The following is a 27,716-nucleotide window of genomic DNA, read 5'->3' on the forward strand; positions in this document are numbered from 1 at the left end:
AAAGCCAGCTTGAACATCAGGAAGTTCACGGTTCATGTATTGCTGAAGCCTGGCTTGGAGAATTTTGAGCATTACTTTATTAGCATGTGAGATGAGTGCAATTGTGCGGTAGTCTGAGCATTCTTTGGCATTGCCTTTATTTGGGATTGGAATGAAAACTGACCTTTTCCACTCCTGTGGCCACTGCTGAGTTTTCCAAATTTGCTGGCATATTGAGTACAGCACTTTCACAGCATCATCTTTCAGGATTTGGAATAGCTCAACTGGAATTCCATCACCTCCACTAGCTTTGTTCGTAGTGATGCTTTCTAAGGCCCACTTGACTTCACATTCCAGGATGTCTGGCTCTAGGTCAGTGATCACACCATCGTCATTATCTGGGTTGTGAAGATCTTTTTTGCACAGTTCTGTGTATTCTTGCCACCTCTTCTTAATATCTTCTGCTTCTGTTAGGCCCATACCATTTCTGTCCTTTATCAAGCCCATACTAGTAAGAGTGATTTAAAGCTAATGGTAAGGAAATTGAGTAAACAGAAAGAAACAAAAGACAACTCCAAAATAAAATAAAAATGCAAAATGAGAATTTACATTATGTGGTCCTTTAGAATGAGCAAACTGCTTACATTTTTGCAAGATAGATTCATCTGCTTCTTAAGAGTGAAATAATGTTAAAAACAAGGAGGCTTAGTTAAAGTTAGTTTTAATGTATTTTTGATGATTAATGATAACTCTAGTTTGACTACTTTGAGGACTGATATTTAAATAGGAATCAAGTAGTGTTTAAATAGCAAACAAATTCTTTGAATATTTAATCTATGGCTTTCAGAAGTCAGATACAGAAATAAAAACTATATATATTAAGATAAATATTGAAAACAAATCAAAATGATATGTACTGTAAATGGCATGCATTATTTATAGAATCGATTACAATCAGAAGTATTACATATGCACGTATATCAATTATGTTAAAGAAAATTTCAGATATTTAATGACTAAAGACTTTCATAGCAGCCTCAGAACTAATTATAAAATGAACAAGCTATTATCCATCTTTCTAGATGTTTCTGAAATAACTTTGAATATTTACCATTGTTTTGAGCTAGGTATTATATATTAGTTTTATACATTTGACAGGAATTAAATCTATTAGTCAAATATATTTGCATTCATTTTATTCACTAAATCCAAAGGAATTTTCTCAGGATGACAGACATTTTGAGACTCTGAAATACGATGTCTTGAAAGTCTTAGGGTTAGATATAATACCATTATCATAGCTAGTGCCCAAGAAATAGATGTAATAATTAATTACTTAACATTGATAAGACAACAGCTATGGTTAAGAGTTTAATCTGATGGTGTAAACAGAATTTGTTTTGATAAGTAGTTGATCAATGTGGAGATAAACATTAAAATTCTTGAATGAAAGAACCCCTCTGATTTTCTTGGCATTGCATGGATTTTGTGTGGTTGTGGAGGTCACTCTGAATTTTCTGATTTTATTTTATCTTTCCAAGTCATGGAGAAACTGACTTATTGGGATGAAAGTATTCACATAAAATTGAAGACCTTAGTCAAAAATGTGGCTTTCCTTCAAGGTAAAAACATGTCTTTCCTGTGTATAAAGATAAGCTCAGCAATTGCTAGCAGATATGAAAAACAAAATTGCTGTCATTTATTATGGCAGCAACTTTACATACCCGATATTATCTAATTTACAATCTGTTTTGAAACAAATACCTGCTTTTTTTCCATGAGGGTCACAAGTCTTAGAAAGTAAATAGTTTTCCCAGAGTCATACTGATGATGGGAGCTAAATTGAACACTGGAGCAAGGACTGCATAGACCAAGACTGTGCTCATTAACCATGGTACTATACTTGTCTAACAGATGGATGCTTCTTAGACTACATCCTCAGATTCCCTTTTGCTGACTCATTGGGAGATACCTCTGGTTGACAAAATTCTTAATAACACAACCACAAGAGAGGGTTAAAATGTCTTGGGTTAGATACCTCTTATTTCAACTTAAAGCTAATATCTTGAAAAATCAGAGGAAAAAGAACCAAGCATTTATTGTTAGATTTTTTTTCCCCCATATCTGTGCTTCAGTTTTCAGGCTTGTTTGCTTTGTTTTGTTCAGTTTTGCTGTAAAGTCCTCAAGGTTTTCTAGCACCTTGTTACTCTAAGGTAGGTCAAGCACTAGCACCAAGGGAAATTTATGGGAGCATCTTAGAAATAGAGACCTTAGATTACATCCAAACCTACTGAATCAGCACCTGGCTTTTACCAAGATTCTCAGGTGATTCATAGGCACATTAAAGTTTGAGGCTCACTGCCCTTGCAGGCCATCAGAATGCTTTTAAATAGCCCCGAGAACAAGAGAGTAGATGCAAGTCTTACAGTCTTTCAAGGATCAACAACTCTATTTTGATATTGCCTATGTGTTCAAATGAGGACAAGTGATTTCATAAATAATCAATCAGCTATCAGTCCCATTGTGATTCTCAGCTACGGCAGATTTTCTCTAACAGTTGACATCACTTGATTTCCATCTGTAGGACTTCCTGTGTTGCCTCCTGTTTCTGGAGTCACCCCTTTCTATGTAAAGGATGGTTTAACAACTCCAAATTTCTAATCTGTGGTTGGATTTCAAGTCATTCCCAAGTGCTGTCCTGGTTTCTTTCCTCTGTGTAACTTGGCTTCTCTCTTGTTCACTGCTCCTCTTATCTTCAGGCCAATAATGTCTCATGTTATTAGTCTTTGCCTCTGAAGATTTGTACTTCCTTTTCTTCTTTTTGGTGCCCAGTACCTGTTGAGCTATGCCCTACTTATTGTTTGTCTCTGAGATTTTCTGGTGGCTTCTGCCTGCTCAGACATTTTATGATTTGGCTTCATTGTCCAATTCTGGTAAGCCATGCAGGCACTATTTCCATATTTTACTTTGTCTAGGACAGAATAATATAGATCAACTCATAATAAAACAATCAGTTATTATGGGTATAATTTTTAATGTGCAGATTAATTATGAACTTGCAAGGCTTGTGTGTCTTACTCTCCTACAACTATATTTGTTTAGTTTTTGATGATCAAGAGTTTGATTTTCAAAATTACTGAACTTAAAAAGATGTCCATCAGCAGATGAATGGATAAGAAAGCTGTGGTACATATACACAATGGAGTATTACTCAGCCATTAAAAAGAATACATTTGAATCAGTTCTAATGAGGTGGATGAAACTGGAGCCTATTATACAGAGTGAAGTAAGCCAGAAGGAAAAACACCAATACAGTATACTAACGCATATATATGGAATTTAGAAAGATGGTAACAATAACCCTATGTATGAGACAGCAAAAGAGACACTGATGTATAGAACAGTCTTATGGACTCTGTGGGAGAGGGAGAGGGTGGGAAGATTTGGGATAATAGCATTGAAACATGTAAAATATCATGTATGAAACGAGATGCCAGTCCAGGTTCGATGCACGATACTGGATGCTTGGGGCTGGTGCACTGGGACGACCCAGAGGGATGGTATGGGGAGGGAAGAGGGAGGAGGGTTCAGGATGGGGAACACATGTATACCTGTGGTGGATTCATTTTGATATTTGGCAAAATTAATACAATTATGTAAAGTTTAAAAATAAAATAAAATTAAAAAAAAAAAACAAAACAAACCCAACAAAAAAACCAACAACAAAAAAAGAAGAGCATGTTTCTCAAAAAGACTTGAAAAACAACAACAACAAAAAAATGTGGTAACTTTAGGTCATTTAGACATTTTATTCAGAATCCACTAAGAGCAGCAGATATTATTAATTCATTATATGAAATGGAAGTTTTGGCAAAAGCAAAATCTATAAAACTTTAGAAAACATATCATTAAGGTTATTCAGAAAACTGCACTTAAAGAGTAAAGACTTGGTGTTAGGTTTATTATTTGAAAATGAAAAAAATAAAATGAACCTTAAGTCTACGCCACCTGGTCCTTTTCCTGGCGCAGGATTATGCCTATCTTCAGGATTCTGGTTTTGGATGTATGTGCATAGCCCAACTGTCTGCAATAAAGAGAGAGCACTATTTGTAGAAATCTACTCTGTGACTCACTTTTCCTTCACTGTGTGCTTCAGGACTATCTAAATGCTGCTTAAGGTCTAACATCTTGAAACAAAATGCATTCATTCCTCTCTGTTGCTGCTGCTGCTGCTGCTGCTGCTAAGTCGCTTCAGTCATGTCCGACTCTGCAATCCCATAGACGGCAGCCCACCAGGCCTCCCTGTCCCTGGGATTCTCCAGGCAAGAACACTGGAGTGGGTTGCCATTCCCTTCTCCAATGCATGAAAGTGGAAAGTGAAAGTGAAGTTGCTCAGTCGTGTCCGACTCTTATCGACCCCATGGACTGCAGCCTACCAGGCTCCTCCATCCATGTGATTTTCCAGGCAAGAGTACTGGAGTGCGGTGCCATTGCCTTCTCCTATTCCTCTCTGTTATGTTACATTTAACAGCTTCTGTTGTCAGTATGCTCTCTAGGATTCACAAAATCCTCTCCTTTTCCACCAAAAGAGTCTCCCTTTTGATTAGAACAAAACCATTTGCCATAATCCCATTCTCACTAGCTTCTCAGTGTCCGTTTGTTCTGTCTCCATATAGTTTTGTCTTTCACATAGTAGAATGCCTTCTACTCCCATCAGGACTGTTTCTTTAGTGAACTTATCCAACTTCCACAAAATTATAAATGAGTTCAAACTGTTCTACCTACCACTAAATAACAACAACAAAACAAAAAACTTTTAGAATTGTAAATTTTATGTGTATGTATGTATCTGTACATAGATATATTAAATTATAAGTATAGAGATCAGTACATTTCAAAAAATGAACAGACTCATGTAACAAGGTCTCAGATCAAAGAGAACACTTTCCTCACTCCCTTTAGCCACTTTGTACTAAGGCTAAGACTTCATTCAGAGTTGTCTTTTTTTCTTTGTTCCTCACCACCATCAGTCAGGATGAGCTAGATTATGCTGTAGTAACAAACAGCCAGATTCTCAGTGGATTAAAAGATTAGAGACTTTTTTTTCCAACTTTACGTATCTGTTGAGACCATTGCAGCTCTGCAGAACCTTATCTGTTATTTGAAATGTTTGTTTTTTGTTTCCTCATAGTAATTGAAAATTGAATTATGGAGAATTACACTCAAGTACTTGAAGGCTTACATATTCTCTTTTAATCATGTTTTTTGTTTTTGTATTCTACACAAATCATATATTTCCTTGAAGAGTTAGTCCAGTTTTCTAGTTTAAAGCTGTATAAATGATCATTCACAACACAATCAGAACATACTTGATTCCATATCTACTATTCCATATCTGCTGCTGCTAAGTTGCTTCAGTCGTGTCCAACTCTGGGTTTAGTCCTATAAATCAATCAGTATAAATAGGAGGTATAGATTTGAGACAAAGGGCATAAAATCACATTGGACAACAGTGTAGGGGTTTTACTTATAAGAAGCTACTTTTCCCGTTTGTTTTGAAAATACTACCAAATTGCACTCTTGGCTTGTACTGAGGTTTTTGGCCCACCCTTGAAGTTTCTCCTGATGTTTACAGAATTGTAAGGTAGTAGGTAAATATTTTTATTGTCCTCAATAATTTTATGCATCGTGTCTAAACATTTCTGCCTAATTCCAGTTCACAAAGATTTTCTTATATGTTTTGTAGAAACTTTGTTGTTTGAGGTTTTACATTTAGGTCTATGATCCATTTGATCCATTGTGAGTTAAGTTCTATATGTGGTATGAGATATGAATCAAAGCTCTGATTTGATTTGATTTGTATGTGGATATCCAATTTAAAATTGTTCCAGCACCAATATGTAGAAAAACTATTCTTTTCCACTAAATTATCTTTTGTAGCTTTGCCAAAAATCAGTTGTCCATATAAATATGGGTCTATTTTTGAGCTCTATTCTTTTTTTTAATCTATCTTAATACTCAGACTCAGCTTCTTAAATACTGTAGTTAAATTAAGTATTGAAAGCACATAAAGTTCTTCACATTTTTCTCTTAGTTCTTTTAGCTATTCTTGGCTCTTTCTATTTTGATATGAATATTAGAATTAGTTTGGCAGTTTTTATTAAAACAAAACTAGCAGTGGTTTTGATTGGATTATATCAGATCTGTAGATCATTGGGGAAAATTGATATCTGAACAATAGTAACTCTTCTGAACTAAATTTCACCTTTCATTTGAGTCTTTATCTCTATAGCACTTTCTCATTTTCATTTTATCAGTTTTGCACATCTTTAGTCAGTTTTAGACCCACATATTTCATTGTTTTTTGATACTAGTGAAAATGTTATTTTTTAAAAAAATCAAATGTTAGCATAACTTTGTTGTACTTATTTAAGTGATTGTTTCAGGATTTCTAGTATATATTTTTAGCATCATAGTCTGCCGTTAAGTGATATACTACTTCTCAACCAGCACGTAAGTCTGAAGACAGTATAGTTCTATATCTATCTCTTTCCAACTCACCCTCCCCATAAAACAAACAAAAATCCACAGCAAGATAAAACCCTGACTTCTGAGTTTGTTTTGTAATTCTAGCTCCTTGGTCTTTATGAACTCAGAGCTCTATCCTTTAATTCAAGAGGACTGTAAGCCTACCTCTTGTCCTCCTCCTTTTAGACTTTAAATAAATGCCTTGGACAATCATAGAGCTTACCTTATTAGTTTCCTGTGGTAGGCTGAATTAAAGCCCCCTCCCTCCCCACCCCAAGATGTCTACCTCCTGCCCTCCAGAATTTTTGAATGTTACCTTATATAGAAAAAGAAACTTTGCAGGTGTAATTAATTTAAGAGTTAGTCTTGTGGTGGGGCGCTTGACCTGCTATCCAGGTGGGCCCAATGTAATCACTATGCTCTTTAGAGGAGGAATGAAAGAACCTTCAGAGCCAGAGGAGGAGGTGATGCGATGCTGGAAGTAGAGAAGGGAGTGTTGTACTTTGAAGGTGCAGTTGAGGGCACAGGCAGATGAGCTCAGAGGAACCTAGAAGCTAAAAACGGTGAGAAAATCAATTCTCTACTCAGAACTTCCAGGGAGAATTAGCCCTGCTGGTATCTTTACTTCAGTTCAGTGAAACTGACCTCCAGAATTTCAAGAGAGCTTTTAAGTCTTTTAAGCCATTAAAATTTCAGTAATTTATTACAAAAGGAAGCTAACACATCTTACATCTTTTGAGGATCATTGTCTTTTGATTACTTATGTTCACTCCTTAAATACTACTATTTTATATATTGTGTTTGTTTCCTTTTGACTGTTCCAGCTTGTAGGGTAAATTGGTTCCCTGCTACTTTATTTGAAAGTGGAAATCCAAAAATGTTTTGTAATTTTCAGGGATTATAAAAAGCAATTCCTTGAAGATCCGTGTGTGGAGTTACTTGTTTGAGGGATAAAATTTAGTATTCTGAAGTGTAAAATGCTATGTGGGTAATGGATTGATGGTAAGGAAAGTGACTGGCATAAGATGGTGTCTTCCTCTAACAGAAAAAGAGAGAATTTCATATGGTTGTATGGAAGTAGCATAGTATGGAGCTTTGGAGTCAGACTTCAGTTTATTTCTTGATTTTACTCCTTTCTTCTTTGAAGTGAGGTAAGACATTAACCTTACTTATGCCTGCAATGCAGGAGACCCAGATTTGATTCCTTTGTTGGGAAGAGCCCCTGGAGAAGGAAATGGCAACCCACTCCAGTATTCTTGCCTAGAGAATCCCATAGACAGAGGAGACTGGCAGGCTACAGTCCGGGGGTCGCAAGAGTCTGACTAAACAACTAAATCACCATCACCAAGACATTACTCTAAGAGTTGATTTAGCCATCTGTAAGACCGGGATAATGTTCAATGATTGCTGCAAATCGTGAATGTAAAGGACTTAATCTGGCACTGGGCATATATTAATAGTGAGGATTTAATAAATGTTAATTTCTTGATTCTTAATGTTTTCTAATAAAGTGAAGTATTAGGCAATGGAAGAATTCTGGAAGCTGGCTATCAACTCCTCTTAAAAAATGGTCAGGAAGAGGGAAGGAATGTTTAGACTCACTGGTTAGTAGTGAGTAGCTCTTGGATGAGAACTGGAGTGTGAAGGAAGCAAATGTAAATTTTTGTAGAATTTTACATAGAAAGTGATATTCTGTAAAGTTGAGACTTGATCTAAGAACTTTTCATATTGCTACTGTCCTTTAGTTTCAAGACTGAGCTAAAATTGAGCCACCACTGACAGCCAAATATCTTTTATTCCAAAGAAAATACTTAGAATGATTAAGTTAATTAACTTTAAATCTCAGGGTGCCTCCCCTCCCTCCACTATGGAGCCACTGTTTCCCTACTGAGCTCTGGGGCTTACAAAAAAAGGAAAACAGTAAATACTAAATGTCTGAAATTCATAACTTGAGCTCTTGAGCCACAAGACTTCACAAACCCTACACCTTTCATCCTGGGTTTCCTTCTCCCATCCTCTGACCTCAACTCCATCCAGTTGTGACTGAGCTAATGTTTTTTATCTTCAGTTTACCTGTATCATTCCACACAAGTTGATCTTGGTAGCTTCTTTTTTTTTTTTAATTTTATTTTATTTTTAAACTTTACATAATTGTATTAGTTTTGCTAAATATCAAAATGAATCCGCCACAGGTATACACGTGCTCCCCATCCTGAACCCTCCTCCCTCCTAGCTTCTTTCTATGTCTGGACCAAGGACTTCTCCTGTCCTTTAAAACCTTCCTGAGAGGTGGGTCATAGAGGTTCCTGCTGTGATGTATGTCGGAGAGTGTTTTGCCTATGTTCTCCTCTAGGAATTTTATAGTTTCTGGTCTTATGTTTAGGTCTTTAATCCATTTTGAGTTTATAACAATAACCCTGTATATGAGACAGCAAAAGAGACACTGATGTACAGAACAGTCTTTTGGACTCTGTGGGAGAGGGAGAGGGTGGGATGATTTGGGAGAATGGCATTGAAACACGTATAATATCATATATGAAACGAGTCGCCAGTCCAGGTTCGATGCACGATACTGGATGCTTGGGGCTGGTGCACTGGGACAACCCAGAGGGATGGTATGGGGAGGGAAGAGGGAGGAGGGTTCAGGATGGGGAACACATGTATACCTGTGGTGGATTCATTTTGATATATGGCAAAACCAATACAATATTGTAAAGTGAAAAAAAACAAACAAAGAAAACCTTCCTGAATACAAATGAGCAACTCACACAAAAGTTAATTTACAGAATGAGGTAAAATTGAAATTTCATGTTACATGACTTTTCTAAAATTTTAAAATTATTTAAATTTCACATTGTGCTGACTTAGAGGTAAGTTACTGGTTTGAATCCTTATCCATTACTTTCTACTTGTGTCACTTTGGAAAAGCCACTTAATTTTTCTTAGCTTTCATTCTTTTATTATAAAAAAAAATTATGATATCTGCACCATCAGATACCTGTATGAATTAATTGACTAATATATGTAAAAGTGCTTACAACTGTCTGTGCATGATAAGTATTAGATAAATTTATAATTATCAATATTTCAAAATTATGCAAATATATTAGTATTAACTATGCTTTTATTATAGCACAAGTTTATATTTAATGTAGTTACTTTAAAAAAGCTTAAATAATCCAATATATTTACCAAATTTTGGGTTCTTTTCTCTTCAGAATGCCTAGATGTCTTACCCATATAATTCTATCTGTTGATGCCATCATCATAGGCATCAGAATGCTGTCAGAGGCAACAGACCTAGTGGCTGTTACAGAAATACTTTTGCAAACTCAGTGCCCTAAAGTACTGGTAGCTAAGAGAGTCAGACAACTTATAGACTTTGCAACGTTTGTTTCTGTTATTTGACCCATTTAATATAGAGAAAGTGATCATGGGAATAGGCTCTGTAAGCAATATATGTTGCTTATTTCTAATAAAGATTCTAAGAAAGTCTAGTGCTTTTCAAAATTTAATATACCTGAAAATCACCTCGAGATCTGTGAATATGTGGATTCCAAATCAAAGTCTTGAGTGGGAACTGAGCTTCTTCAAGTGGAGCCAGTTCCCAGGTAATGTGTCTTTCTTTGCTGCTGGTTCTTGAACTACACTGTGAATAGCAAGGTTGTAAGATGTGGAAGATTAGAACAATGGCAGGCTAATTTTGAAGAACTTCAGTCATTTTGACATCTACAGTTGTACATCAGGTACATCCCTTACATATGTGAGAGGAACATACTTTGTGGTTTTGAAGTTGGTTATAAATTGCATTCGTAAACTATGCCTCTTAGATGTCATGTTTCTCTTAATGTCCATTTCATCCCATTAGTCATTTCACTTGTGTGACAAATTCTGGTTTAAAACTAGGCTACCTAATATCCATTAGGAAGTAAAGATAAAATTGGCAATCTTCTGATTTTCTTAAGGTCATAACATAAACATGAGGTGAAAACTGGATCATTCTAAAATTATTAAACTAATTACAAAACTTTAACTTTCTTGATTGACAGAAAGATATTAACATTGGAAACCTTTGATACTGGTGATTTAATTCAAAACAATTATGCTAAACTTTTGAATTCACAAGCCTGGAAACCTCTAAAAAAAAAAAAATAAACTAATTACATTACCTATAAAATACCCAAAAGTTATGTCTTACTCCCACCCTCCACAAAACAGTTGTAATTGACAGAACTATTGCCATAGATAGTAATAGGTTCATATAAATGTCATCTAAAAAAATAAAGACAAAATGTTGGCTGAGAAATATCTGGACCCAAGAAAAATCTCTGAAACTTAAAATCAATAGCAATAATTAGGAAAGAGCAAATTGGTAACATACTTTAAGGCAAATATTTTGTGAAATAATGAATTTTCCAATCAAGGTTTATATTTAATTGAAAAATATAAAAGTATCAAAATATTCCATAGAATAGAATTAAATGTTCCTTAGCAGTAGATTCCCAAGTATAATTAACTTTGAATTATTCAATTTTCTTATCTCTTTAAAGAATAATTTACTTATCTCTGGTGGACAAGCATTCTACTTCTAAGTGATCTTGTTTTATCCAGTTCCCATTGGTGTCGTCTGTTTATTCACTGTTCTTCAGACTCCCTATTCTTAAAATTAAGATAGTGTGTATTAAAGAAACATGGCCTAAGGTTTGTGATGCCATGAACTAGTACAAATTTATTTTCTATAAAGTATTTAAACCAGAATAAAGCCAAAATAAAATTATACAAGATAGGTTTGCTTCTACAGAAGGCTTTTTGCTTTTTCCACAGTTTGCTTTAGTTTTCTTGATTGTTGTTTCTAATTACTGAAGAATTTTACATTTGGGTCCAATTGTCTTTTAATACCATTATTTCTTGCAGTGTTTATGACAAATTTCAATGTAACCATGGAAATCATTGTGCTACCACAAATTTTGCATTCTGATTTTGAAATAATATTAAGGTGCTTGTGGATTACAGTTGTTCAAAATTTAAACCATTTAGTAATAAGATAACAAGGAATAAAATGTTAAACATCAAAGGTTAACAGATTTATGTTGCAATAAACATTTCCAGGGTTCTCTTTTTCTGTTATGAATATATTCATTAGAAAGAATAATTTAATTTAATAACCTTTAAATGTATGAAGTTGTCATTTTATTACCAATTAAGCTAAAGAAGTATTCCTTCATTGAGAAGAGGTTTGGTTTACTATCATTATAAATGGAATCAATTAGGTTCAATAAGTATAAAGCCACTTGCTACCCTATAAAATCCATATTCTTGATTGTAACAAACCAGTGACTTTTCAGATACCTCTAATTCATTTAATGTGGATTCATTTAGCTTCTAACAAGTGCCTGAAGGATGTAAGTGACTGTGATGAGTGTGATTTGTCTGTATTTTAATTATTTGGAAGATATTGAGCTGGTTCCAGTGATAAAGAGTGGGAACTGCCCATTGTTCCGCTTAATTTCAGGAATTTTTAAAAATGATATATTTTGGCTTCAGAAAAAAAAGACCCACTCTCAGCATCAGAATAGTACAAATCCTAGTGAGCTAATCAAATGCTAGCTGTTGGATAGTAGACCACTTTCCCATATGTTATTTTTGGAGTAATGAAGAGATCTTTAAATAACTCTTTATGGATCTGTCATTTTGACTTGCTTCATCATTTCATTTAGCTATCTGCTAAAACTACATCCGAAGAGAGCCTCTCCTGAAGACTCTAAGTAAAACAGCAATTCCTAACCCTTGGTTCTTACACCACTTCATCTTCATAGCACGAGTTACTCCTTAGGATTGTATATCCTTTGTTTTTAAAAAGTCTAAAATGTAGTTTCAGTATTTTAATATACCCACTAGCATAAAATTTCCATGAGGGCAGAGGCCTTGTCTAATTTACTCATTGCTGACCTAACATCTGAAAGCAATAACTGATAAATAGTAAATGCTCAATAAATATGTTGTCTTGAATATATAAATGCATATATTAATTACTGTGGGCATTGCCCTTCAGCAATGTAATGCAGCTTAATATTTTATACCACACTTAGACATAGGCAGAGTGATCACAGTTGATTTTTTTTTAATTTATTTATTTTTAATTCAAGGATAATTGCGTTACAGAATTTTGTTGTTTTATCAAACATAAACATGAATCAACTATCAGTTCAGTTTAGTTCACTTCAGTCACTCAGTCGTGTCCGACTCTTTACAACCCATGAATCACAGCACACCAGGCCTCCCTGTCTATCACCAACTCCTGGAGTTGACTCAAACTCATGTCCATCAAGTTGGTGATGCCATCTAGCCATCTCATCCTCTGTCATCCCCTTCTCCTCCTGCCTCCAATCCCTCCCAGCATCAGAGTCTTTTCCAATGAGTCAGCTCTTCGCATGAGGTGGCCAAAGTATTGGAGTTTCAGCTTCAGCATCAGTCCTTCCAATGAACACCCAGGACTGATCTCCTTTAGGATGGACTTGTTGGATCTCCTTGCAGTCCAAGGGAAAATCAAGAGTCTTCAACACCACAATTCAAAAGCATCAATTCTTTGGTGCTCAGCCTTCTTCACAGTCCAACTCTCACATCCATACATGACCACTGGAAAAACCATAGCCTTGACTAGATGGACCTTTGTTGGCAAAGTACTGTCTCTGCTTTTGACTATGCTGTCTAGGTTGGTCATAGCTTTCCTTCCAAGGAGTAAGCATCTTTTAATTTCATGGCTTCAATCACCATCTGCAGTGATTTTAGGGCCTGCAAAAATAAAGTCAGACACTGTTTCCACTGTTTCCCCATCTATTTGCCATGAAGAGAGGGGACCAGATGCCATGATCTTAGTTTTCTGAATGTTGAACTTTAAGCCAACTTTTTCACTCTCCTCTTTCACTTCATCAAGAGACTTTTTAGTTCCTCTTCACTTTCTGCCATAAGGGTGGTGTCATCTGCATATCTGAGGTTATTGATATATCTCCTGGCAATCTTGATTCAAGCTTGTGCTTCTTCCAGCCCACCGTTTCTCATGATATACTCTGCATATAAGTTAGATAAGCAGGGTGACAATATACAGCCTTGACGTACTCTTTTTCCTATTTGGAACCAGTCTGTTGTTCCATGTCCAGTTCTAACTGTTGCTTCCTGACCTGCATATAGGTTTCTCAAGAGGCAGATCAGGTGGTCAGGTCAGGTATTTCCATCTTTTGAAGAATTTTCCACAGTTTATTGTGATCCATACAAAGGCTTTGACATAGTCAATAAAGCAGAAATAGATGATTTTCTGGAACTCTCTTGCTTTTTCCATGAACCAGCACATGTTAGCGATTTGATTTCTGGTTCCTCTGCCTTTCCTAAAACCAGTTTGAACATCTGGAAGTTCACGGTTCACGTATTGCTGAAGCCTGCCTGGCTTGAACAACTTTGAGCATTACCTTACTAGCGTGTGAGAAGCGTGCAATTGTGTGATAGTTTAAGCATTCTTTGGCATTGCCTTTCTTTGGGATTGGAATGAAAACTGACCTTTTCCAGTCCTGTGGCCACTGCTGAGTTTTCCAAATTTGCTGGCATATTGAGTGCAGCACTTTCACAGCATCATCTTTCAGGATTTGGAATAGCTCAACTGGAATTCCATCACCTCCACTAGCTTTGTTCGTAGTGATGCTTTCTAAGGCCCACTTGACTTCACATTCCAGGATGACTGGCTCTAGGTGAGTGATCACACCACCATGATTATCTGGGTCGTGAAGATCTTTTTTGTACAGTTCTTCTGTGCATTCTTGCCACCTCTTCTTAATATCTTCTGCTTCTGTTAGGTCCATATCATTTCTGTCCTTTATCGAGCCCATCTTTGCATGAAATATTACCCTGGTATCTCTAATTTTCTTGAAGAGATCTCTAGTCTTTCCCATTCTGTTGTTTTCCTCTATTTCCTTGCACTGATCGCTGAGTGAGGCTTTCTTATCTCTCCTTTCTTTTCTTTGGAACTCAGCATTCAGATGCTTATATCTTTCCTTTTCTCCTTTGCTTTTTGCTTCTCTTCTTTTCACAGCTATTTGTATGGCCTCCTCACACAGCCATTTTGCTTTTTTGCATTTCTTTCCCAAGGGGATGGTCTTGATCCCTGTCTCCTATGCAATGTCGTGAACCTCCATCCATAATTCATCAGGCACTCTGTCTATCAGATCTAGTCCCTTAAATCTATTTCTCATTTCCACTGTATAATCATAAGGAATTTGATTTAGATCATACCTGAATGGTCTAGTGCTTTTCCCTACTTTCTTCAATTTAAGTCTGAATTTGGCAATAAGGAGTTCATGACCTGATCCACAGTAAGCTCCCAGTCTTGTTTTTGCTGACTGTATGGAGTTTCTCCATCTTTGGCTGCAAAGAATATAATCAGTCTGATTTCAGTGTTGACCATCTGGTGATGTCCATGTGTAGAGTCTTCTCTTGTATTGTTGGAAGAGAGTGTTTGCTATGACCAGTGCGTTCTTTTGGGAAAACTCTATTAGCCTTTGCCCTGCTTCATTCCGTACTCCAAGGCCAAATTTGCCTGTTACTCCAGGTGTTTCTTGACTTCCTACTTTTGCATTCCAGTCCCCTATAATGAAAAGGACATCTTTTTTGGGTGTTAGTTCTAAAGGGTCTCGTCGGTTCACAGAACCATTCAACGTCAGGTTCTTCAGTGTTACTGGTTGGGGCATACGCTTGGATTACCGTGGTATTGAATGGTTTGCCTTGTAAACGAACAGAGATCTTTCTGTCATTTTTGAGATTGCATCCAAGAACTGCATTTCAGCCTCTTTTGTTGACCATGATGGCTCCTCCATTTCTTCTAAGGGATTCCTGCCCGCAGTAGTAGATATAATGGTAATCTAGTTAAATTCACCCATTGCAGTCCATTTTAGTTTGCTGATTCCTATAATGTCTATGTTCACTCTTCCCATCTCCTGTTTGACCACTTCCATTTTGCCTTGATTCATGAACCTGACATTCCAGGTTCAATATTCCTATTGAAAAGCAGAGACATTACGTTGCCAACAAAGGTCTGCCTAGTCAAGGCTATGGTTTTTCCATTGGTCTTGTATGGATGTGAGAGTTGGACTGTGAAGAAAGCTGAGTGCCAAAGAATTGTTGCTTTTGAACTGTGTTGTTGGGGAAGACTCTTGAGAGTCCCTTAGACTGCACAGAGATCCAACCAGTCCATTCTGAAGGAGATCAGCCCTGGGATTTCTTTGGATGGAATGATGGATGCTAAAGCTGAAACTCCAGTACTTTGGCCACCTCATGCGAAGAGTTGGCTCATTGGAAAAGACCCTGATGTTTGGAGGGATTGGGGGCAGGAGGAGAAGGGGATGACAGAGGATGAGATGGCTGGATGGTATCACTGACTCGATGGGCGTGAGTCTGAGTGAATTCTGGGAGTTGGTGATGGACAGGGAGGCCTGGCGTGCTACAATTCATTTGGCCTCAAAGAGTCAGATGTGACTGAGCGACTGAACTGAACTGAACTGATGCAATATTGCTCTTTACAGCATTGGACCTTGCTTCTATCACCAGTCACATCCACAACTGGGTATTGTTTTTGCTTTGCCTTCATCTCTTCATTCCTTCTTGAGTTATTTCTCCACTGATCTCCAGTAGCATATTGGGCACCTACCAACCCGGGGAGTTCCTCTTTCAGATCCTATCGTTTTGCCTTTTCATACTGTTCATGGGGTTCTCAAGGCAAGAATACTGAAGTGGTTTGCCATTCCCTTCTCCAGTGGACCACATTCTGTCAGACCTCTCCACCATGACCCTCCCGTCCTGGGTGGCCCCACATGGCATGGCTTAGTTTCATTGTGTTAGACAAGGCTGTGGTCCGTGTGATCAGATTGGCTAGTTTTCTGTGATTATGGTTTCAGTGTGTCTGCCCTCTGATGCCCTCTTGCAACACCTACCATCTTACTTGGGTTTCTCTTACCTTGAACATAGGGTATCTCTTACCTTGGACATAGGGTATCTCTTCACGGCTGCTCCAGTGAAGCACAGCTGCTGCTCCTTACCTTGGATGAGGGGTATCTCCTCACGGCCACCCCTCCTGACTGTGAATTGTGAGTAGCTCCTCTCAGCCCTCCTGCGCCCCCGCAGCCACTGCTTCTTGGATGGTAGTTATATATATGTTGCCTCCCTCTTGAACCTCCCTCCCATCTTTTGCCCCATCCTACCCCTCTAGATTGATATGGAGTCCCTTTTTGAGTTCCCTGAGTCATACAGCAGGTTCCCATTGGCTATCTATTTTACAAATGGTAATGTAAGTTTCCGTATTATTCTCTCCATACATCTCACACTCTCATCCCCCTGCCCTATGTCCGTAAGTCTGTTCTCTATGTCTGTTTCTCCACTGCTGCCCTGCAAATAAAAGAAACTATAAGTAAAGTGAGAAGACAAACCTAAGAATGGGTGAAAATAATAGCAAATGAAACAACTGACAAAGGATTAATTTCAAAATATACAAGCAATTCATACAAGTCAATGCCAGAAAAGCAAACAATCCAATCAAAAAGTGGGAAAAAGACCTAAACAGACGTTTCTCCAAAGAAGACATACAGACGGCTTACAAACACATGAAAGATATCAACATTGCTCATTATTAGAGAAATGCAAATCAGAACTACAATGAGATACCATCTCACACCAGTCAGTTTAGCCATCAAAAAGTCTCCAGTTGATTTTTAAAAGATACCAAAGTAGGAAATGGGCAAGTCAACTGCATGAATAGAATATGTAATATTCTAGAATATTCTATTCTAGAATAGAATAACAGACCCCCCCCACCCCCCCGACCATCTTCTCAGGGTTCTGGTTTTATATTTGTTTTGTGATCTCTAACTTTTCCTTTTTTTCTCACACTAGTCTATTTGCAATTCAAAATGGATTGATAAATAGTGAAATGGATAAAACCAAAATAAATGAATCTTTACTATACACCCACTAAGGTTTTCACAAGTAGTTAACTACAAGAAATGAGAGGAACAGATAAAGGAGCATGAGTGAGGTGGTTGTGGGTACATTTAATTCTAATTTCTGTATTCAATATATAGCATTTGGGAAACTCTTTTAGTAGGCTATCTTGTTGTTTTTATTTAAATCACGGTGTAGGAAAAGATGACTTTTCAGACTGTTGTATTTTTTAAAAAACAGTTTTAAAATTCTTAGTATTTCTTGAAAGAGAGCTCTCATTTAGCACAATGTCTTCGCTGTTAAAATGAAAGTCCATAGCACTTCCATGAGGACAAAGGGTGAATTCTAAAGAAAAAATAAATTTAGGAAGAGAAGCATCTTCCTGTATTTGTTTTCCATTATTTATGTTTCTGTCTATACACCATGTCGTTGCTCATGTGCCTCTGGGCACCGTTAGAAATGATCAAGACAATATTAACAATTGATCTTCCACATCTAACTCAGGATAAAAGCTAAAGTAAATCAATAATTTTACCATTGTATAACACTTTGCTGTAATTTACTTCTAGGGTGATTTACTGTGTATGTGCATGAATGAGTGAGAACTTTATCCCCAAGTGGGTCTTCAATTCAGCCTTAAGGCACTGTTGCAAAAATATCATTTTACCCCTCTCATATTTTACCTGCTCTGAACAGTTATAATTTTGGATTTACTAACAACAGTTAATTTCTACACATTTCAAGAAGGGAATGTGGTTCTACAGGTGGTGTTTGTATTCTTACACTAACATAAACTTAGGGATTTGTATTGGATTTACAGACAACTCAGTGTGAGAAAAATCACTTTACAAGCAGCTGGAGCCTTTTAGGGGGTAGATTATTCCCTGGGAATAAATGTGTGACTGTGTAAGAGAGACACAATCAGGGCTGAAAATTCGGTTGTCCATTTTACTACAGCACAGCTAAATGACTAAGGATTGTGGTAAGAATATGAAAACGGTTCCATTAAGAGAGTCCCCAGAGGATTTAGAAAATGAATCATGTGGTTATGTGATAGGATCATCTGCCTGTATTTCAGATCTGAGTTGGTCATTTGGGGACAGGTCTTAATTCTTCTCGGTCATTTAAGTAGTTGTAATAGATCATGATCTCCACCAAACAAAAATCATAACATAATACCAAAACAAAAATTGAAACTCCACAAACCCTAACTTACTATCAAGAAATAAAATATACTGGGTGAACCCAAATTCTAAGACTGCATGAGACACATGAGTGTTATTTGTGGCTGAACCCTAAGTGGATGGGGCAGGAGACTATGAGCAATGAATAGCTCTGTTTCTGCCTTAAGCTAATTAAGTTACATTAAGAAAGACCTTTGACCTTCCAGTGCTTCCCTGATTTCCTCATGTGTAAAATAGAGAAAATGATTCCTCTCTCAAAGCATATCTAAAATGATAAAATTATATTGCAGATACAAAAATGTTTAGAAAGGCTACGACAACCTTTGCAAAAACACTTATGAATAAAATTTTCTGTTTATGAAGATACAGGTTGTATATAGATAAATATATGTAGAAAAATTGACCTATATATCCATATATATATCAGATAAATTTATGGTATATATGCATTATATATTATTTGATTTATTTATTAAGCAATTATGAAAAAATAAGATAGGTAAATGTCTGTGAATGAATATAGAATAAAAGTACTGTAGTTAGATAACAAGTGAATCATGATAATTGCTGTAAGCTTAACCAGGTCAGTTTGATCATTTGTAATTATTGGATGATTTTTGATAGATATAAATAAATCTTCCATAGTTACATATTGTAGGAATTTTAGATTATTCTTCAACAAACTTACTACAAAATAAAGATGAAGGCAAGTCTCAAATTCATTCTACCTCATACAACAAACAAATAGCTAGAAAACACACAGTTATATGATGCCTCAGGTTTCTACTATTTAAGTCCTTTTTGACAGTTTCTTTAAAGCCTCATCACGACACGTGCAACAGTATTCTAGCTAAATTTTGTGTATGAGAAAGGTGATAAAATCTGCCTATAAATTTCTGGACACAGAATCTATCAGACTACTAAACTTAGCGAACTGTCTTGCAGTCTAGCCTACTTAACATGTTTGATTCTTCTACCTTATTTATGCACTAAGGAAGTATCTATATATTTCTTGCAATTTCACACATTCTACCAAAGAACACTATCTCTAATACCTATTATATCAATCAACAAAATTTCTATAGGGAGCTTGTTCAGTGAAAAAGGTATTGTTCATCTCCAAATATAGGTTTAGGGTGTAAGTATTTCCAATGAAAACCAGTTGTTCCTGAACAGCTCTTTCTGAATGAAAGTCTTTAGTAACTATCAATTGGGTGTAGATGAAAATGAATTTACACATACTTGTCACTTTACCTATACTGAAGAATTTAATGTGAATTACTGGTAGTATAAAAGTTCTCTCTGCAGATTTATGCTTATTTTTTTATTTCCCAATCCCAATCAGAGTATGAGTCAGTTAACCAATCTCAATACAGTCAGGTCTTCTTTAACCCTTGTTTTGAAAATGTAAATTTATTCCAACATGGTGGTTGATATATTAGGAACAATTTAGTTGAAACATTAATTTCACATTTACTTATGGAAACTTTGTCCTTGATAAACACTAAGTCATATAGGAAACTGTCCCTGCATGAAGCGAGCCTGTTAGGATATACAAATCACGTCCATGCACACACCTCAAAGATCTATCAGATACTGCCCTCAGTGTGTGTTCCATGAATCACACCCAACCACATCTGCTTTACAACTCCATCTGATCTCAGATAACCTTTCTTCCACCTTCTTCTACCATGATTCATGTTATGCAGACTTTTCTTTATAAAGAAAATGGCATATCAATTGTATTGTGGTATTTATGTACTTCTTAATCATTTAACATGTACAATTTTCACCATTGCTTTTTCGTTTCTATTTTCTTTAATATATAACTGATAAAGTTTATGAATGCTATGGCATAATCAAACTTTCCTCATAAGCTCCATGATTGACTTTTATGGCTTTATTTTTGCACAGCCCAGTGATTTCTGTAAACATATATATGAGGCTTTATTAGAGTACTCACTATGTTTACAATAAAATTTCCCTTCCTTCTTTCCCTCCCTCCCTCCTTTTCTCTCTTTCTCTTTCTCCTGCCCTCCCTCCCTCCCTCTCTCCTTCCTTCCTTCCCTATTTCTTTCCTTTGTAAAATGTGTTCAGTGGTCTAAGCATATCTGACTAAACTTGTGTTAGGGTAAAGGGATATGAGTGTGCTTCTAAGCACATGGGATAAACCATGGAACTAACTGAAGTTTTAAAAGGCAGGGTGAATTTTCTTCTGTCATGTAGCTTGGAATTTGTCCTGATTGTTAATTTTATTTTCCTCTAGTTCTCACATCACAGAATGTTATATAATGAACTCTTAGTATTGAATGAGTAGATATAAATACCCATAGAAGAAAAGCTGGAAGTTTCCCCCTTAAATATATATCAGTGACAGAGCCAGTGTTGTAAGAGGTGATGACAATATGAGTTAGGCAAAGGTTGATATAAATGGGCCAAAGGCATGGTCAATCCATAGAGATACTAGTATTCCTCTATTGTAAACAGAATATAGGATCTGCTTTTCAGGCTCACTAAAAGACCACTGCTTTTTAATATGTTTTCCTTCCAAGGAGTCAGTGTCTTTTAATTTCATGGTTGTGATAACCATCTGCAGTGATTTTGGAGCCCCCCAAAATAAAGTCTGCCAGTGTTTCCACTGTTTCCTCATCTATTTCCCATGAAGTGAGAGCACTGAATGCCATGATCTTAGTTTTCTGAATTTTAAGCCAACTTTTTCACTCTCCTCTTTCACTTTCATCAAGAGGCTTTTTGGTTCCTCTTCACTTTCTGCCATTAGGGTGGTGTCATCTGCATGTCTGAGGTTACTGATATTTCTCCCAGCATAATTGATTCCAGCTTGTGCTTCCTCCAGCCAAGCGTTTCTCATGATGTACTCTGCATAGAAGTTAAATAAGCAGGGTGACAATATACAGCCTTGACATACTCCTTTTCCTATTTGGAACCAGTCTGTGTTCCATGTCCAGTTCTAACTGTTGCTTCCTGACCTGCATATAGGTTTCTCAAGAGGTGGGTCAGGTAGTCTGGTATTCCCATCTCTTTCAGAATTTTCCACAGTTTATTGTGATCCACACAGTCAAAGGCTTTGCCATAGTCAATAAAGCAGAAATAGGTGTCTTTCTGGAACTCTCTTGCTTTTTCAATTATCCAGTGGATGTTGGCAATTTGATCTCCGGTTCCTCTGCCTTTTCTAAAACCAGCTTGAACATCTGGAAGTTCATGGTTCACGTATTGCTGAAATCTGGCTTGGAGAATTTTGAGCATTACTTTACTAGCGTGTGAGATGAGTGAAATTGTGCAGTAGTTTGAGCATTCTTTGGCATTGCCTTTCTTTGGGATTGGAATGAAAACTGACCTTTTCTAGTCCTGTGGCCACTGCTGAGTTTTCCAAATTTGCTGGCATATTGAGTGCAGCACTTTCACAGCATTATCTTTCAGGATTTGAAATAGCTCAACTGGAATTCCATCACCTCCACTAGCTTTGTTCGTAGTGATGTTCTCTAAGGCCCACTTGACTTCACATTCCAGGATGTCTGGCTCTAGGTGAGTGGGAGTGATCACACCTTCATGATTATCTGGGTCATGAAGATCTTTTTTGTACAGTTCTTCTGTGTATTCTTGCCATCTCTTCTTAATATCTTCTTCTTCTGTTAGGTCCATACCATTTCTGTCCTTTATCGAGCCCATCTTTGCATGAAATATTCCGTTGGTATCTCTAATTTTCTTGAAGAGATCTCTAGTCTTTCCCATTCTGTTGTTTTCCTCCATTTTTTTGCATTGATCATTGAGGAAGGTTTTCTTATCTCTCCTTGCTGTTCTTTGGAACTCTGCTTTCACATGGAAATATCTTTCCTTTTCTCCTTTACTTTTCACTTGTCTTCTTTTCACAGCTATTTGTAAGGCCTCCTAAGACAGCCATTTTGCTTTTTTGCATTTCTTCTCCATGGGGATGGTCTTGATCCCTGTCTCCTATACAATGTCACGAACCTCTGTCCATAGTTCATCAGGCACTCTATCAGATCTAGTCCCTTAAATCTTCTTCTCATTTTCACTGTATAATAATAAGGGATTAGATTTAGGTCATATTTGAATGGTCTAATGGTTGTCCCTACTTTCTTCAATTTGAGTCTGAATTTGGCAATGAGGAGTTCATGATTTGAGCCACAGTCAGCTCCTGGTCTTGTTTTTGCTGACTGTATGGAGTTTCTCCATCTTTGGCTGCAAAGAATACAATCAATCTGATTTCAGTGTTGACCATCTGGTGATGTCCACGTGTAGAGTCTTCTCTTGTGTTGTTGGAAGAGGGTGTTTGCTATGACCAGTGCGTTCTTTTGGCAAAACTTATTAGCCTTTGCCCTGCTTCATTCCATACTCTAAGGCCAAATTTGCCTGTTACTCCAGGTGTTTCTTGACTTCCTACTTTTGTATTCCAGTCCCCAGATGGACAAAGGTCCATCTAGTCAAGGCTGTGGTTTTTCCAGTGGTCATGTATGGATGTGAGAGTTGGACTGTGAAGAAAGCTGAGCGCCAAAAAACTGATGCTTTTAAACTGCGTTGTTGGAGAAGACTCTTGAGAGTCCCTTGGACTGCAAGGAGATCCAACCAGTCCATCCTAAAGGACACCAGTCCTGGGTGTTCATCGGAAGGACTGATGCTGAAGCTGAAACTCCAATACTTTGGCCACCTCATGCAACAGTTGACTCACTGGAAAAGACCCTGATGCTTTAGGGATGGGGCAGGAGGTGAAGGGGACAACAGAGGTTGAGATGGCTGGATGGCATCACTGACTGGATGCACATGAGTTTGGGCGGACTCCAGGAATTGGTAATGGACAGGGAGGCCTGGCATGCTGGAATTCATGGGGTCACAAAGAGTCAGACACGACTGAGCGACTGAACTGAACTGAAAAGACCACTTACGAGTTTGTCAAGTTACTTAAAGGAAAATATTTTAAAATCTTTATTTCTTTCTCATTCATATATATAATGAATGTCATATTATTACAGACTAGGAAAATTAACAATTAAAATTGAACAAAATGTGTAGATTCAGTGCTGATTTATAGTGAGTTTTAATAATAACCACGTGTGTGACTGTAATTCCCATGTTCAAGGCTGTAAGCCCAGAGAGTTTTCCACATCCACTGGTTCTCAGTGTGATTGGGCCCTTGTGGAAATAACAGGTAATTTTAAATACTTTCTGGTCAATCAGTTGTATTGTTTCAATGGCATTTCTTCTTCAGGCTACAGGTCACTGTCTCAAAGCTTTGCACAAATAACCATGGAGCTTTTGTAATGTTCAAAATTAGGGTTGTAGTGATATTTATTTCTAGATAAAGCAGAATCCTATTAAATAGAATTTGCCCAATTACAATGCTTTGTCAGAATTGTCCTACATGTATGTATAAGCCTTAATTACTTCTGTTTAAAAAGATGAACCTGAGGTCCTTTAAAACCCTAAATTGCCTATTGAGTTATCAGTATGCATTTGGAGTAATCAGTATATTCATAATCTACTGAATGCTAATAATTTGAAAATGTGTGATACATGGATTATTTATATCAGTGCTGAAACAGATCATTCAGTGAAAGAGCTCTTTGAAACAGAAACCTTCACAGATTTGAGTCATTCAAACCTGAGTTAAAATATTGGGTTTGCCAGTAATTACCTGTAATTTCTGTAATGTCATTTAACTCTTGTAAGCCTCAGGATATTCATATATAAAATGGATATTATGTCTACTTTACATAGTTGTTATAAGAATTCATTAAGGTAATATCATATTAAATGACTGATATATCCATTCTCTGTGCAAACATATTGGTTCCTGTCTCTTTACTTTAATTCTCTGATCCTAGTGAAAAACTTGGCTTAAAACTCAACGTTCAGAAAACTAAGATCATGGCATCTGGTACCATCACTTCATGGAAAATAGATAGTGAAACAATGGAAACAGTGAGAGACTATTTTTTGGGCTCCAAAATCACTGCAGATGGGGACTGCAGCCATGAAATTAAAAGATGCCTGCTCCTTGGAAGGAAAGCTATGAGCAACCTAAACAGCTTATTAAAAAGCAGAGACATACTTGACCAACAAAAGCTGAGCTCCGAAGAATTTATGCTTTTGAACTGTGGTGTTGGAGGAGACTCTTGAGAGTCTGTTGGACTGCGAGGGGATCCAACCTGTCAATCCTAAAGGAAATCAGTCCTGAATATTCATTGGAAGGACTGATTCTGAAGCTGAAACTCCAATACTTTGGCCACCTGATGTGCAAAAACTGACTCATTGGAAAAGACCCTGATGCTGGGAAAGACTGAAGGCTGGAGGAGAAGGGGATGGCAGAGGATGAAATTGTTGGATGGCATCACTGACTCAATGGACATGAGTTTGAGTAAACTCTGGGAGTTGGTGATGGACAGGGAAGCCTGGCATGCTGCAGTCCATGGGGGCGCAAAGAGTTGGACATGACTGAGCAACTGCTGAACTGAACTGAACATCTATAATTCAATAGTTGGTGTCATATCTAGACTATGCTTGATTTATAAAAATACTATTTTGTTAGGCTTGAAAGATCAACACCGTCATCTAAGTTATAGTGTAGAAGATAATGACTTTCTCCACTACTACTTGATAATATTAATGGCAAAAAATATAGGCTTTGGTAAATCTTGTAGTAATTCATATATAGCCATAAAAGTCCCACTGAAGCTTGTTCTGCTTGTGATATCTGAGTGGCTAGCAGCAGCACATTTCCCACAATATTAGCAGAATTGTAAAGTTTCCTCTGATTGAAAGAAGCTTCCATGGTTGGTCAAGGGTGGCAATTGCCCAGTGAAATGTGTAAATAATGAAATGCACTAGAGGAGTTGAGGTGTCTTCTTCATTTGGCCTGACAACTGGTTTTGCTTTTCCCTAGCTACACATTGACAACAGTGTACTGGGAAATCAGAATCAGTTTTATGTGATTATTATGTATATATCACCCAAGGAATGCCTGAATATCTTATTGGTGAACATAGATCTACTTTCAAATTTGATAGGGTTGCTTATAGAACACATGAGAATATGTAATATTTTTATAGGTCACACAGAATATGTAAATGATGTGAAAAGAGATTGTGTGGGTAATATTAAATTAATCAAGTCTACAAAAGTCTTAAATCAATGAATATTTATGCTTCTTAAGATAGTATTTTTGCCCTTGAGGTTTTATTTTTAAGAAACCACAATAAATAAGAGTCCCTGTTTGGGGTTTTTATGTTTGTGTGCTTATTTTTATTTTGTAGAAGTTATTACATACTTAAAGTTATTTTGTTGCTGGCAGTCTTATGAAGGACATGATAGAAATAAATTCTAAATGTACATCTAGGTTGTAGACCTCTACAACTAGACCTAATTAACCATTTTAGTGCCTTTGGTCAACTATACAGAATAGGTAAATTTACCTTTTAAAATGATATGTGCAAACTAATGTCATTAATATTCACTTCATATCCAAACCTGTATTTCTAATCTACTTTACATGTAGAAATAAACGAATATGAAAATAGGTGTATTGTAGAGAATTTAGGACTTTTCATGAAAGAAAAATAAAATTCCTCTTAAACTGTTTCATGTTAAATTTTCAAGCTTGAGACATCCCCCTCCCCCAATTTTTTTCCTCAATTAACTAGGCAAATTCAAGGATCTTCATGAAATACAAATTTGGTATTGAGAGTTTTCCAAGGAGAGGATAGCTTTGGTAAACAGTCTTTGGTTAAAAATACTAAAAAACTAAACCTTTTGAAGTGAGAATAAATAGAAATAGATGGGCTTCAAAGAGACTGACTCAGATGTAAATCGTCTTAGGCTGATGGAATTAAGGTGTTTGGAGAGTGCCGGTTTCCCTAGCATAGTCATTTATCAGAGGCAGATATAAGTTCTCTCTGAAAGAAATCAGTTGATATTAATTTAGCTTTGTAATATTTTATGCACATTTTCTAGTGTGCAATTAAAAATAATTATTAAAAATAATTTCAGGAGGCAGTGATGTATCACTGAAAAGCAAGGTTACAACAGACAACAGAAGAGACCTATAGAGAATCCAAGAAATGTAGATATTCAGAGTAAATAATAAGAAAGGTTATTGAGATTAATAAGATGTATAAAATATTTTAAGAAATAAATATAAATTGTTAATGAATATGTAATAAAAAATACTGTAACTGAATTTAAGAACTAAATCATTGAGTTAAACCACAGTTTCCACACAAGTAAAGAGAGAAAGTCTGTGAACTGGGACATGGGTCAAAAGAAAATATCGACTGAGATTTGAAGAAACACAAAGATAAAAAACATAAAAGGTCAAGTGGATATATGGAATGATGGTAATATGATTTACTTTTATACTGGAAGTAAAAGTAGTCACTAGGTTAATAAATAGTAATTGATGTTTATAGGTATAAATTCTGACAAATTGGTCAGACCAGGACACACACATGGTCACTCAACAGAGAGGCTATCATTAAAAGGTCAAATATTCTTGAAAGTATGATATTTCTCAACTGTTTATGAAATCAGCATTGCTTTGATGTCAAAACTTGACAAGTCCATGATAATAAAAATATAGTCTCATTAACAAACTTAGAAACAAAAATCCTAATCAAATATCAGCCAATTAAACAATGATTTAAAGAGGCTGTTACATCAAGAATCAAGGAAGCAGTATTTTAGGAATTGCTGATGGCTTACTATATGAAAATCTATCAATGCAGTACAATATATTAATATAATAATATGATATAATTCTTTCAAAATATTCAGAGAAATAATTTGATATAATTCAATACTCATTCATAAGCAACCGTTGGCAACAGAGTAGAGGATAACTTTATTAAGATGATAATTATATTTATAAAAGTCTTCAGATTATATCACATATATCTGTGAATTAAAAAAAGAACTGCTTTATTCACATAGTACACATATATCTTTTGTGTGCTTATGATTATACAGTGGAAGTGAGAAATAGATTTAAGGGCCTAGATCTGATAGATAGAGTGCCTAATG

At 36.4% G+C, this 27,716-nt stretch overlaps 2 long non-coding RNA genes across 7 annotated transcripts in view; one reads left to right on the plus strand and one right to left on the minus strand.

Moving 5' to 3' along the window:
* Window positions 1-2,145: 2,145 nt before the first annotated feature.
* Window positions 2,146-6,805, minus strand: LOC147370845 (uncharacterized). Its single transcript, XR_015166191.1, has 3 exons — window positions 6,731-6,805; window positions 3,972-4,063; window positions 2,146-2,950 (listed from the first exon to the last, which is right to left on the minus strand). It is a non-coding gene; the product is annotated as an uncharacterized LOC147370845 (long non-coding RNA).
* Window positions 6,806-6,922: 117 nt separating this feature from the next.
* Window positions 6,923-27,716, plus strand: part of LOC147370846 (uncharacterized) — a 290,061-nt gene continuing 269,267 nt past the window's right edge. For 4 of the 6 annotated variants that reach the window (XR_015166192.1, XR_015166193.1, XR_015166195.1 and 1 more), the window contains exon 1: window positions 6,923-7,070. This is a non-coding gene — a long non-coding RNA (uncharacterized LOC147370846). Of the gene's footprint in view, window positions 7,071-16,515; window positions 16,635-27,716 lie in introns of all 6 variants that reach the window. The other 2 variants (XR_015166194.1, XR_015166196.1) reach the window with 1 other exon arrangement.

Source organism: Bos grunniens, chromosome 6, assembly GCF_055505025.1.
Source record: "Bos grunniens cultivar Pamir isolate PY7600 chromosome 6, Bosgru_T2T1.0, whole genome shotgun sequence".
NCBI lineage: Eukaryota > Metazoa > Chordata > Mammalia > Artiodactyla > Bovidae > Bos > Bos grunniens.